The sequence below is a fragment of the Nasonia vitripennis genome, chromosome 4 (assembly GCF_009193385.2).
Source record: "Nasonia vitripennis strain AsymCx chromosome 4, Nvit_psr_1.1, whole genome shotgun sequence".
Taxonomy (NCBI): Eukaryota; Metazoa; Arthropoda; class Insecta; order Hymenoptera; family Pteromalidae; genus Nasonia; species Nasonia vitripennis.
Window position 1 is genome coordinate 16042561 of NC_045760.1, and position 13620 is coordinate 16056180.

The 13620-nt window shown below is 41.9% G+C and overlaps 1 protein-coding gene across 2 annotated transcripts in view; it reads left to right on the top strand.

Annotated features, from left to right (window-relative positions):
- Positions 1-3268: 3268 nt before the first annotated feature.
- Positions 3269-13620, top strand: part of LOC100115139 (diuretic hormone class 2) — a 35736-nt gene continuing 25384 nt past the window's right edge. For both annotated transcript variants that reach the window (XM_001599898.6, XM_031928800.2), the window contains exon 1: positions 3269-3489. The gene's annotated coding sequence lies outside the window, so the exon portion shown is untranslated. The remainder of the gene's footprint in view (positions 3490-13620) is intronic.

The following is a 13620-nucleotide window of genomic DNA, read 5'->3' on the forward strand; positions in this document are numbered from 1 at the left end:
CTTGAAAAATTGACTGCGGCTAATGCGCGGATTTCGTTTTGATGGGTTGTTGTTGTTGCCCGCGGCTGCAGAAAGCGCCAGTTAGTTGCAAAGGGAGAACAATAAGTGGATGCAGCTCGCTACGGGTGGGCTGAGACGCGATAATCTGGTCTGCATAAAGAGGAAAGCCATCTGGCGACTTGGATGGTCTTGAAGAGAATATGGGTAGCATAAGATAGTTAGGAGGGTGTATGATCTTGATGGGAGCATTCGTTTCGAGAAATTGACGAAATTACCAACGGTCTGATCTTGAGTCTAATTAATTTGGAATTATACGTTGATTTCCCTTACTTATATTTTGATCTTATGTCGTCTATATCATATGCAGCGATATCCGGCTATACTGTTCATTCAGGATAATCCTTGAATTCCGCGTATCAAGAGAAGTAAAAATGTAATAATTTGAAAAAACATGAAATGTTGAGGACTATTGTAAGGTTATGAGATAAAATTTATAAAGTGCACATCGTGAAGAACACTTTTATTTAGTTATCAAACTTTAGGTACATAGATACGAGCACGCGAAATGTAAAAATATTATATACATGCCAGTGAGCTGGTATGTAGTTCTTTCTTGCATAAACCACTATATAAACCTTCATCGGATATTGCGCGAGTCTCTTCTTTTACTTTTCATATTATTCTGTCTGTAATATTTAGTTTTCTTAAATGTACATAGTCACTTGAACTTCTAGCATTATTTATATATAGTTGAAGGAAAACGTCTTCTAGCCCGTCTGCTACTAAAATTTAACCAAAAGATTGCTTTAGGTGAAGGTATCAAACGTCAGATAATAATACAAAATGTACGCTCGAAAGCTTTGATTTAGGCCGATGCTATCGGAAAAATAATAGGTTCAATTGACTTGTCAATACTCTCAACACACCATCCGAAAAATGCGATTAACCCTACTCCCGTTGTCCCACATATGAAGTGCAAAGGGAAGCAGGTTGGCGGAGTTCAAATTTTTCCATAAATATGTATATCGATCCAATATACATAAGCCTTTGTGAATGAAAGATTCCGAAAATTTACACATCCTACATAATTTGACTACGTCGGAAATAACCTTTTATAACGCCGTTCCCCATTATTGTCTGTATTACAAGATTGACATACATAAAACGTTGGAAATCCTTATTATGACTAATATGTCCCGGTTGAAAAGAATCATATTTTTATCAATATGTTAAAAATATATACTTTTATCATACGTTTTTGTGGTTTCAATTTAACATATGATAAAATCACACGATAAAAACATGTAATAAAAGCATATACTAATAACTCTTCTGATTGTTAATCAAAAATAAAACTTCAAAGCGACACATGTATTATATTTGGTGACCATAAATGGTAGTACCATGCGGATGATAACACCAAAAATAGGTCATATGTCTATGTTATCTGCCACTTAACTTTTAAAAGTTTAAACAAAACAAGTCAAGTTGCATATAACATAGACATATGACCTATTTTTGGTGTTATCATCCGCATGGTACTACCATTTATGGTCACCAAATATAATAAATGTGTCGTTTTTAAGTTTTATTTTTGATTAACAATCAGAAGAGTTATTAGTATATGCTTTTATTACATGTTTTTAACATATTGATAGAAACATATGATTTTTTTCAACTGGGGTCCTTGAAAAGGATGTCGCAGAGTTTTGTTGTATACATATATTACAGGAGCTGTATTCTGTTAGTATAATCATTATCTTCTTTGATAAACAAACTCATAGACGCTCACTGAACAGGATGTATGTTTAAATAATGTTCACTTGCTTCATTGGTGATGTAATCTATGATGGGTGCTATCTATATAGTTTAGCCGTATCCCCAATGAACATTATCAATGGGAGAGTAAAAATTATTTAAACATTAGTGATACTTATGTCACCGCGGACATGGTCATCATGATAAAAATGTGTATGTACAAATCTAAGATTCCTTTTATATTATTTCATGGAATAAAAATATTTGAGCATGTCGTCGTTTACACCCGTAGATGATCGAATAGCAGTGAAATGATTTTCTCGTTTATTGAAATTAATGACGCCCACATGACTGGCACTCAACTTCTTCCCAAACGAACTCCCGTTTTTTCTCTTTCATTCTCTTCCTCTATCCTTCTCTTTTTGCTCAGGCATACGCAGCTATTTCTATCCTCAACTTTTTATCTGCAGCAATACAGTCTTTATTCGCAGGGCAGCTAGCACACATCGCAACCAAACAAATTATCACAGAGAACTCACCCTGAGAAGTACATAATCCTTTCTCGAAAAATTACGATTGCCCGACTTTCTGTTCTCTTTCAAGGATCTAGGAAGGATACTTCGAGGTGGTGTTGTTTTCGCATCGGAAGATCTACGTCCGCAAATGCGGCAAAAAAATTTAAGTTCCACGTTCCATTTCGAAAGCTCTTCGCAGAAACTGATGACGTTCGGGAAATCTTATGATCTATAGTGACGTTAATCAATCATTGCGTGACTATAAATAAATACTACGCTTTTGACGTAGATGTGCCGATGCTATCTTTGATTCACTTGTTCTCTCGCGAATCGAGTAATAAAGGATTTAGCGACTCCATTTCTGCGGATTAACAAGTTAGAATCATTGTATTATTTATAAATTGTCTTTTTTTATATATTCAAATAAACGTGGAACGGGGTAAATGCAGAGAGCTCCGCTGCTTTCACTACGCATCTTTGCCTCTATGAATTGCCTACACTTTAACACCTACCCACGCCTCTAAGCCGCTCGCGCACTTCCTATATACTTCGAAAGCTTCTAGTAGATGATTCAGCACGGTATTCTGTAAGGACTTGCTATTAAAAGCGCGTTCTTCAGCCACACCAATACCGACTCAATCCAACGCGCTGGTAATTAAATAGAAAGATTAAATAAAGGTAGACTGGATATATTTTCATTAATTTAAAGTTCTTCAACCACAGCGATACCTATGTCTGCATCGGGGAACAATTGCAGTTGTATAACATATAAGTATACGATATGAATCGTCGGTATAAAATCGCAATACGAGCTCGGAGACTCGCGGCGCTCACACGCATACGGACTTTCTCTCTCCTCCTCCGACGCAACGGGAGGGCGAATTTCGCGCCGGGCTGGAAGCGCGCGATTGGCCACCTCGCTGGGGTGGTCGGCCGCGTGGGCTGCGCGCGCGAAGCCCCTCCGACAGCGAAGCCAGAGCGGGCCTATATAAACGCTGCCGCCGACGTTTCACGCAGCCGCCACCGCGCTCGTCGGCACATAAGTACTCACTCTCTCGCTCTCGCTCTGTCTACCTCTGCGCGCCTGTACACTACTCTGAATTCGCTGACAGACAGACGGACGGACAGGCAGGCATCGTCAACTCCGCAGCCCTCGAGTACGCGAAGCTTCAACCGATCGGAAAGACAGCGAGGAGGAAGACACGCCGGTGAATAAGTAAGTGCCTCCAGAGATTTTTTCTTTTTTTTCATTGGAATATTTCACGAGGGCTCGAGATCGTTTCTGGGGATGTAAGTGGTTTTTTGCGAGCCGAATGCGTCGCTGAAGTGGACGCTTTACTCTCGACTTTTTGTCCGCAATATACGACTGCGTTTTAGAGTGCACACGTGTCCCGTGGGATTTTTCCGGACGCGACGAAGGATTGATCGCATAATTTTGAATTTAAGTGCGGGCGACATTTTCATGTCAAGAGTCATCAGGTACAATTTTATCACGCAAGGACTGTCGCGTTAAAAATACTGCCGGTGCAGATTTCCTTTAACTGATACCGTTCGTACACGCGTGAAATCGGAAAAAACGCGTAGTTTTTGAACTTTGCAAACTATATTATATGAACTTTCTCCAACTTACGTACGTATATAGAATTAAATCATATTCAGAGGAAACTTCACCAAGCTAGAGTCTTAGCAGTAAAGATGCTCTTGAGAGTTAATGCCAATACCACGCAACTTTGTGTCGAACGCAACTTTGAACTGTCCGTAAGTTTATGATGGAACTTAAATGAATGCGATTTTATCGCCGACAATAACTTCATTTACAGCGCAGTATAAAATTACGAATAACAAATGTTACAGAATTTATCAATTAACACGCACGGGCAACTTTTTCATTGACACTTGAAAAAATGGGGCACAGATTAAAAAAAAAAAACTGATACGCGTAATTATTTTTAACTACTTGGAATGAAAAGTACGCGACGGCAGTGCAAATACGAGCGAGAAAGCTGTCATCAGGGCGGAACAAAGCCGAGAACAATTGCGCCTGATTCGCCGACGGGATAAAAAGTATAACTTTGCGATTGTGGCGCGAAGAACTATTTAAATCAGAGTCGCCAGGTATATTGATCGCGAATTCCCTTGCGAGTAGGTCGAGTAGGAATTACCGCGTTAGTGATACTTAAGGATAGATTTTCACAGTGCAAAGTATTTAGTTCTCGTTTTAGCGGCCGGATAACGAAGATGCTCGCACCCGCGCAGAGAATGTCAAAGGATGGATTTAGTTTGAAAATGTGAAATCTAGCATTCTCACTTATTCAGTTGCGCGACAAAACTACTTAGAAAGGCTTGACACAGTGCGCAGAGGATTGAGTTCGTAAAGGGATGAAGAAAAAACGGCTTTTTCGCTTATACTAAGATTCTATTCCCAATGATAACTTAAACTCAATAGAATTTTGCAAACCGTTCAACTCGACACTGCTGAAATCAACCGGTCCAATGGGGATCAGAAGCGACAAAACTCGACGGCTTCATTCACTTACAAACTACGTCCTCACGTCTACAAAAACGTCGCTGCGCAGCTCCAACCAAACTTGTCTGCGCGAATTCCCACACGTTCGCCAAAGATTCCTTAGCACAAAAAATAATCCAACTCTCGCGACAGTAAAACTCAATTCTCGCGTTGCACACCGCGACTCTCGGCTGCGTGTACAGCCAAGGATGGCTCGATTTAATTTTTTGACGCGCACTTCGTCTGTCGCACCACTTTTTGATCTCGCTGCTGCTTATTTTCTCTCTTTGCTCGTGCAAGGAGAGCGATGAGAGAGAAAAGTTGAACAGCAACGTCCACGGCCTATAACACAATCATAACTCGCGCGTAACTATCTATATAGAGCGAGGGCGATGTGCTTGGCTTCCTCCTTTTCTTTTTTCCCCACGTGCGTGGCCCGTCACCCCCTTTCCCGCAGACGGATTTTTTCCGACGACTCTCGTGGGCGAACGTTTGCCGATCACTCGAGCTAGCCAAGGTGTACGTATACTATGGTGGTGGCCGTGCTCATGACGGGGAAGAAGTCCGCACTCGAGGAAATTCGTCGAATTTTATCGCGGTGAAGTAGTGTATATTCTTGTTCGGCTGATTGATTTCGTAACTTTCCTATAGTTCTGCTTTGTCCGCGCATATCCATCATTATTATATCAAGCGCGTTTGTATATCTTGATATTTTCATTTCATCATCGCGCGTCGGAGTAAAAAATCCAATTCCCGGTACAACAGCTAGGGGTTTTCTTTAAAATCAATACGCTTTGAATATCGCGGCATAATCCCATTAACTCTCACCTGAGACTATCGCAACTACCCCCCGCCCCTAAGCCAGATAATAAGTTTATTTCTCGAGACGCACACACCGACGCACAAAAGACTCGCGCGCGCACTAGCACGTGAAAATATCACAACAGCATAGCAGAAGAGACAGGCTACGCGCGCTCGCACGAAATTGACTCCGGGGTAGCTACCTATATAACGCAGTTTTCATCGCTCGCGGTCGCCCGAGCTTTAACGCGCAATATCTTAACGTTGGATCTCTCTCTACTCGGCCCGCACTTTATAAACTTTATGCAGCCAACGCGGCGGGAAAAATATAGACACACCAACAATTCACATAACGTCGGCTGGTGCTTCATTTCTCGCGAGCGACCCTCCGCTATTCGGCGTCGAAAATTGCCTCGGACGCGCGCGCGAAACGATCAACTGGTGGCAGCTCGTAAATGCGCGCTCGCGATATACACACGCACACACACACAAAACGTTTCTCTCCTCCTTCGATTTTCTTCTCCCGCCGCATATAATTCGTGGCCAGTTCGAGTACGTTTATCGCTGTCTCTCGGCGAGGGTTCCTCCTTTTTATTTTTCTTCTCATATATATACGCGCTCATATTCTCCGGCCGTTCGGCTGTTTATTATATTTTCGGCGAGGGCTTGTTTCGCGTGCGAGGCGCCGGCTAAACGAGCGCCGCGCGTACAGCTCGGAATTTCCCACGAGGGAGTCGAGCGAGAGATGAAGCCTCGTGAATTTTCCCTTGCCCAAGAAGCAGCAGCAGCAGCCAGCCAGCTTCATTTCTATAACTGCAAAGTGCCAGGTGGAACGAGCTGCTTGGGAGAGTACGCGATCATACGTTTTCGGGAGCAGAAGCGCTCGGATGGAGAGACGCGTTGTTGGATTATAGTTGCGCTGAGGGATGTATTGTATTGTGAGGATTGCGTATGGTGCTATATATCGGAGGGTGATTTTTTACGAGCAAGGGATATTTTACATAGGTTTGGTTAGCTGGGTTTTTTGTAAAAATTTCCAATACTTCGTTTGTCAAACGATATTACGCTATACTGTCATCTCGATATAACTTTGTGTAAAAATCGCAACGTGTCCCATAGAGTAATTGTATATAGCGGCTATGAGGGCGATCGAATTTCGTTTGAAATCTAGTTTAAAAACCTTCAATAATATACTCAGACGAGCGCTCGTAATCACCGATACATCACATTCTGAAATTGAATTCTTTTATCAGAAGTCCCAGTCTGACTAAATCCGCTCCTGTATCACTCCCCCATTCCAGTGCATCTCCGCTGCGTAGAGCCGTGGATATACGCATACCGTCGCCGGGCTTTTACCATATCAGCTGACATACTCGCTGCGTAAAATCTCGATTCGAATAATCCGTGTACTAGAGAGAAAGAGAAACTCGCGTATATACAATGTATTATAACGAACGCTGCAGAGCGCCGTCTCGTCGTATCGAATTACGTTCAAAGCTTGGAGCGTTTACGTGCGCTCGGCCACTTTCTGAATTTCAACAGAACTCGTTGGTTATCGCGTTCTCCCTGTTTATTCCAAGTACGGTTGAATTTACACAGGTACCAGCAACCATCGTATAAGTTCGCGTGTATTTTCTTTACTTGACTGGCGTGCACGTACTGGGGTGAAAATGTTCACCCCCTTCTCGTTTTTCAAGTTTGTTACACGAGAGGAGGTGCGGCAGCTACGCAAGTTTCAAGTGCAGCTTCGCGATTGTCGAATAATACGTAACCGGCACTTTAAAAGAACGTATAAAGTTTTTGTTGAAGCGCGAGGGAAAAATAGTTCATATAAAGCGAAAAGAACAGCAACGAAACTTTATATACACAATATTTTTAGTTCACACGCGCACCCCACGTGTGACAGTTGGGCGCCTGGTTCGATCGCTTTGTCCGCAGTTTTGTAATAATCTGAAATTCTTTGCCTTGGCTTTACGCCTCAACGCGCCAAGTATAACTTTTCTCTGAAAAGTGTCGACAGAGCCAAATAAATTATTATGTATACACTTGCTCGCGGGCGCGACCTTCGCTCGCAGAGAGCATGTTCTACAGTGTTGAAAGAAACCCAGCGCGTAGGGCTTTACTTTCTCACTGTTATCGAAACAAACTTTGAAAATACATACAACTAATTAAATACGTCGGCGATGGCGTCGAGTGTCCACTTGACCCGTAATATGCATAGAACAGTGTACACAGCTAGCTCATCGGAATAAAAAGTTATAATTAACGTGAGTATCCGGCTTGCGGGTATGATGTAAAAGATTGTTCAAGGTAATGTGAAAATCGGCTGTTTGGAACACAAAACATCGATTGGTCTTTCAATTTTATTTAAAAAGTGCAGATTCCCACGCCTTCTCGAATTTCCTGACGCGTGTAACAAAACTTTATCGTACTTTTCTGGTTCTATGCGGTTATTCCTACGTGAATTTGGATACTGCGCAATTCGCAAACAAAGTAATGATCATAAAACTACAGAAGTTCAGAGACCAGTTCCAGACACCTCAACCTCAAAATCAAAACAAGGCACAGCATACAGTTAATCAACTAACACATCCATGATTCGCAACAATAAGCCTCAGCCAAGGGCGCGCAGCTAGAGGCTAATCAGACTGATCTGGATGGGCAACGCCGAGCATCATCCGCAAAATCGAAATACGCTCGCACGGTGAGGAGATTGCTCTATTACCATAGTCGCTGCACAGATCATTGCAGTTAAACGCTCGGCTCCCCTCTGCTGCTTCGCACGCCGGCGGCGAAGGAAGTGCGCACCTTCTGCGTGGATATATCCACAGAACGCGAGGGCAGAAAATCAAATATAAATCAGATACGTGCCGATCGATGCTGCTTTCCGACTGACGTGATTTGAGTCGCGCCGAACGTGCGAAACGCGCAATCGGATGCCGCGCGCCGTGTATACCTTTATACCCGCAAGTGTAACGCGCAGCTCTGAAACAGGAGAGCGCGAGCGGATTCCGCGCAATTCGGAATACGCGCGCTGCTGCTGCTGCTTCTGCTAGGGAAGTTTTTTGTGCCTGATGTAGGGTAGGTCGACTCTGACACGCTCGAACGGCTTTCTCTCGGATACTCTAATAGCTTATCGACGTGCTTCCACGACTGATTGACACGATTTCTGGATGTGATTTGGTGTAATGAATTTGCAATTATAGATTCACAACTGGCAGGTTCAAATTTCGATTGGTGTACGTCGATTGTGTAAGTTTAAAGCGTTCGTTGGACCATTCTCACTGACAGTTTTGAAAATTATTCTACGTATGGATTAACTCTGCAACAATTCATTTTACCATTAACGTTCCGTCATTACGTATAGAAAACAGCTTTCGATGTACCGCATTCGCAGTTGTTGGGAAACTGTTTGATGTGGAGACAGAACTTAGAGCGGAAATTCATTCCATTAGTGTGATGTGATTTGTAATTTAACAGAAATCATTATTGGGTTTTTGTTAAATACGACTCTCCGATGAATTGAACTCTTGCATGATGGTAATATGAATGTTGCATTGGCTTGAAGGCTGTGTGATGTACACGGCAAATTTGCTGATCCAATTGTTTTTCTAACAAAATTGGCTTAAACAGTTTATGTACTGAAGCATATGAAATATATGCACAGTCTAACGAAAAAGGAGGATACATGAACTTGTGCCAAAAAGAGCTTGCCTCTCTGATGATCGCTGGCCCGTGCGACCATAAGTAAAAGCTTGTACTTTCGACTGAATGAAAAAATTCTACTTCTCAGGAAAACAAAAGGCACATAAACGCACGAAGGCTTCAATTCAAGACTCCTATGGCGTATAATTGCTGGCGAGCATACAGCTGACCTCTCGAGTTTTTCTCTTTTTTTTTGTTGTCTTCCTCTATCTGCAGTGTCTTTTTTATCGATCCTCTCGCTCCATCTACAGTTTTCTCTTTCTCTCCCATTCTCTGCTTCGAGTAATCGCAGGTGAGCCGACGGACCCATATACATATGTATACACAATCGCCACGGGGATTTGTGAGTAACGGCAGTAAATATGAGAGCGGCGAGATTGCTAGAACAACTTTAGGGTCATCCAGAGGCCGCCGGCCAGAAGCTCCTTTTCGAGGGAGTATAGAGCTAAGCCTACAAATTCCGCCTGTCGCGCTTTCGTTTTGGCTTCTTCTCGACGAGGACTGTTAATCACCGCACTGTTGCGGGATTCTCTTTTTCCTGCCTGCTTTATATTTGCCGCGACTAAGACTATAAGGAAGTGCGACGCGTTAGCCGGTACTTCTAAGGCTGTACGAAGGTCTGGGATTATCGAGGGATAAGTTTGTTTAGAGAGAGAGAGAGAGAGAGAGAGAGAGAGAGAGAGAGAGAGAGAGAGAGAGGACAAAACGTATTTTCGCCAAACATAAATCCCTCGTTCGTATACATAGTCTTTTAATAGAATAACAGCTATGTTTGAGTTAAAAATATATAATACTTGTTGCTTCGATTAACGTGTTCTATATAACCACGTTGGATAAACAAATCGAAATCAGTTATATGAATGCGCGTATACAAAGTGAAGTTTCGCGCGTGATTAAATTATTTGATGTGTATGCAACCGCAAAATATTCTCCGTTTTCAATTTGTCAGAAATAATGCGTTCAATTTGCCACGTTAACCGTACGAATTAGTAACAAAGAAAACAAGCCAGCGGAATACACGAAGCGCGCGGCAACATTCGTGTTTGTATACTTCAACCGATTAAACACAATGTGCGCGTGCGTATATATGTATACTCATTTATACGCGCATGAAGATACACTCTTCGGTTCAACCGGCGAAATTAATGATTTTTTAACGCGGAATACTTATCGCTTCATCCACTCTGACAATTTAATAATGGAACGCGAATAAATACAGACACAACAGCTAGCCTGTGTTGTACGCAAATCCGCAATTTCTGTAACGTTCAGGTGCATCAGCAAGCACGGCGGTATGCCAGTTATTCTCGATGTACGCTTTGACGCGTAAAACCAAAAACGCGGTCCTTAATCTCTCGTAAAAAGCTGCGTGAGCTGATTTATTTGTAAAAGAAATCGTCGGAGATGATTAATGAATTTAATTCCAAGCGGTATCGGAACAATCTCATCTCTTATTGATTTGCCCGGCTGATCGCAATCTGCCTTTTCTACTTAAGCGTATACGCGAACCTTCGGTATAGTTTTACTTCAATTCAAATTGTTTCTCTCGTTAAAAAAATAATGAACGTAAGAGCCCCTGCACGAAATATAGAAAAACAACTTTAACAACGAAAACTTTCAGGAAATAATTCGCCGCTTTAATGCTCGTCAAAGCAACTTGCTATAAAGTACATAAATTCCTGGCAAAAAGTATTACGTTTACCAACGAGTTGCTCCGTCCTGAATCTCGAAGCAAGATCAACAAGAAAAAGATTCTCTCGATTCACAGCTTTCTTCCTGCTTTTCCCGTGTAGCTATACGCGCGTATTACGTACCCACGGAAACGCGTCAAAGGGATAGGGGCAACCGCGGAATTCCAGACTCTCGAGCCACAGCATCGCGAGAAATGCTGGCGATGGGCTATAACGTGGGCACCGCGTGCACCTTCCCGTATACGTTATACGCGCCGCGAGGAAGAAAAACGCTATAGTTACTACCATCAGCGACGCACATCTAGAGAAAGTGAGCTTTTTCCGGATAGAAAACCGGAGGCAAAGGCAGATTCGTGTCTTCAGCCTATTGTGCTTTGTGAGCAGAAAAAGTTGTATCTGGGATAACGCAGTTCTGTTCAACTTGGGATACGTTTCTTTTGCCTGTATAAGTCTTTTAAAGCTTTTCATGGAATTTCATTCGGAATACTTTGCGGTATGAATTTTTCTGATACTGATTTTTTGTGAATATTTATTTACAAGAAAAAATGTATAATGCTCATGATCCACGATCACAAACATATTCGATATCGTTTGTGTTTTAGAAGAGAGCTGAAAAATTACGTTTTGATTTTCGACAGAGACAGAGCCAGTGAAGTCCACTTTAATAGCGGGATATTACTTCTGAAATTGCAAAAACGTGGTCGAGCATGAAACTTTCTATAAGATTCAATGCTATAAGCTTTATAACAGTCGTTTCTCTTCTAAAAAAATTCGTAAACTCGATGTAAGTGTGTGAAATTCTCTCGAAAAATCAAATCCCGAAATATTGATTGAAATAGCACTGTACATGATTTTTATGAAAAACCTTATGAATTCAAGTGTTTCTGCGTAGAGAGCATGAAGTGTGTTTCATTATGAAGCCAGATTTTGTATGCACCCTTGTATAAGCAGTCATAAAATTCAGTATGCATACGTGCCTATATGGTCAAATCTTGTGGAACCTTGAGCATGAATAGTATAATACGTCAGAGGCAGTGTGCTGTCAAATTTATGACGTGCAAAATATACATTTTTATAATCCAGTATGATAGTCATATTATTGAGAATAGCATTTCGTATTCATCATGGGTACAAGAGCCTCGCAACGGCTGATTTCGCGATACTGCGTGCATAGTAAATTTTACGAGCTTGTGAAAATAAGATTTTTTTATCTTTATATTTTGTTTAGCGACTTCATTAGACGCCAACCCTTTATTAAACTGCCATAATACATACAAGAATGTAAAATTTGTAAAAACTTCTCATCGCGCATCTCGCGTATACGATATCTGAGTTTGTGACGCGCAAGATTTTAAGCAGAGCCGTAAGCCTAATAAAATCCCGATGTTCCGCACAGATCGCTGGGGGAATTCGGCTTCGCTGATGTGCTCATTCATGCGTTACCCCCGTATAGTACCAACTTCATTTTCACGTGTCGCTCCGTCCGAAAAATCGAAAGTGGAGCGAAGAAGCTGAAAAAGCCACACAAAGCCAAAATATAACGTAGTGTATATATTTTGGCTTTGTGCATTCAGCTGGGGGATGAGCTCTCGGGGGGTGGCCAGTCGCTTTAACCATCCGGTTTTCAATCTAGATAGACATACTCCCACAGCGCGATGAACGACCAAGTTAGTCGCGAACGAGATTTCACGCAGCGGAGCACAGAGCTTTCGTCATATAATTTGAGCGTGCCCGTAATAACGCCAAAGTTGATACGTGGAGAGAAGGGCTCTTTTGCGTGGGAATTCGAAGGCGAGCGCGGGGTCGTCTGTAGTTTCTTCACGGTCAGATTCTATATGTTTTTAAAACTGCGACTATCGCGTCATTCCAACGAAACTCCAATATATAAAAGAATATCTAGGCAATTCGTCAGAGTACCGGACTTTTATAATTTTTATCGTATATAGCGTTCCAAGCTCGTTATACGAAAAGATTTCAAGTCCCGTACACTACATTCTTGCGCTGATGCAAATGCGTCCACATTTGAATAACTATATACGCAATTTGCAATTACTTCAACAACTCTCCTCCAACAAGTATAACGCAATAAGGAGCTTAATTCGTTTTTGTAATGTTGATGAATGTATTAACTTTTACGCATAGCGCTCGCAACGCGACTGCGCTGCTGCAGCAATTCCGGCATTCCAAGAATGAACTTTAAAAAAAATCATCCTTATTGCGCGTAGCGGACTCAAGTTTATACGAAAACTTTCTCGAGTTTTACGTGCTTCAGAAAAATTTATTAGCCCGAATGAGAAACAGCAGAAATCATCAACGGTATGGAAAAAACTGCCTGTTTCGCGCAACTGGAAGAACGAATTATTTTTTAATCGACGGTAGAATACACCTATATGATGTATTTATATGATATTTACTGCCCGACAATGCGCCGTAAAGACGAGCAATATAGCTTTTGCGCCATGAGGATAAATGGAATTATTTTCTTGGCAAAAGCTATTAAATCGAGTAATCGCACGAAATGCCGTTTATTGTCGTTATTTCGATTTATATTTATAACAGGCGCGACGGGTGTGAAAGGAATATCCAGAGGGAGTCTCGCGAATGGCTCGCAGTGTCAATCAAGTTTCTGAGCATAGCTTTCATC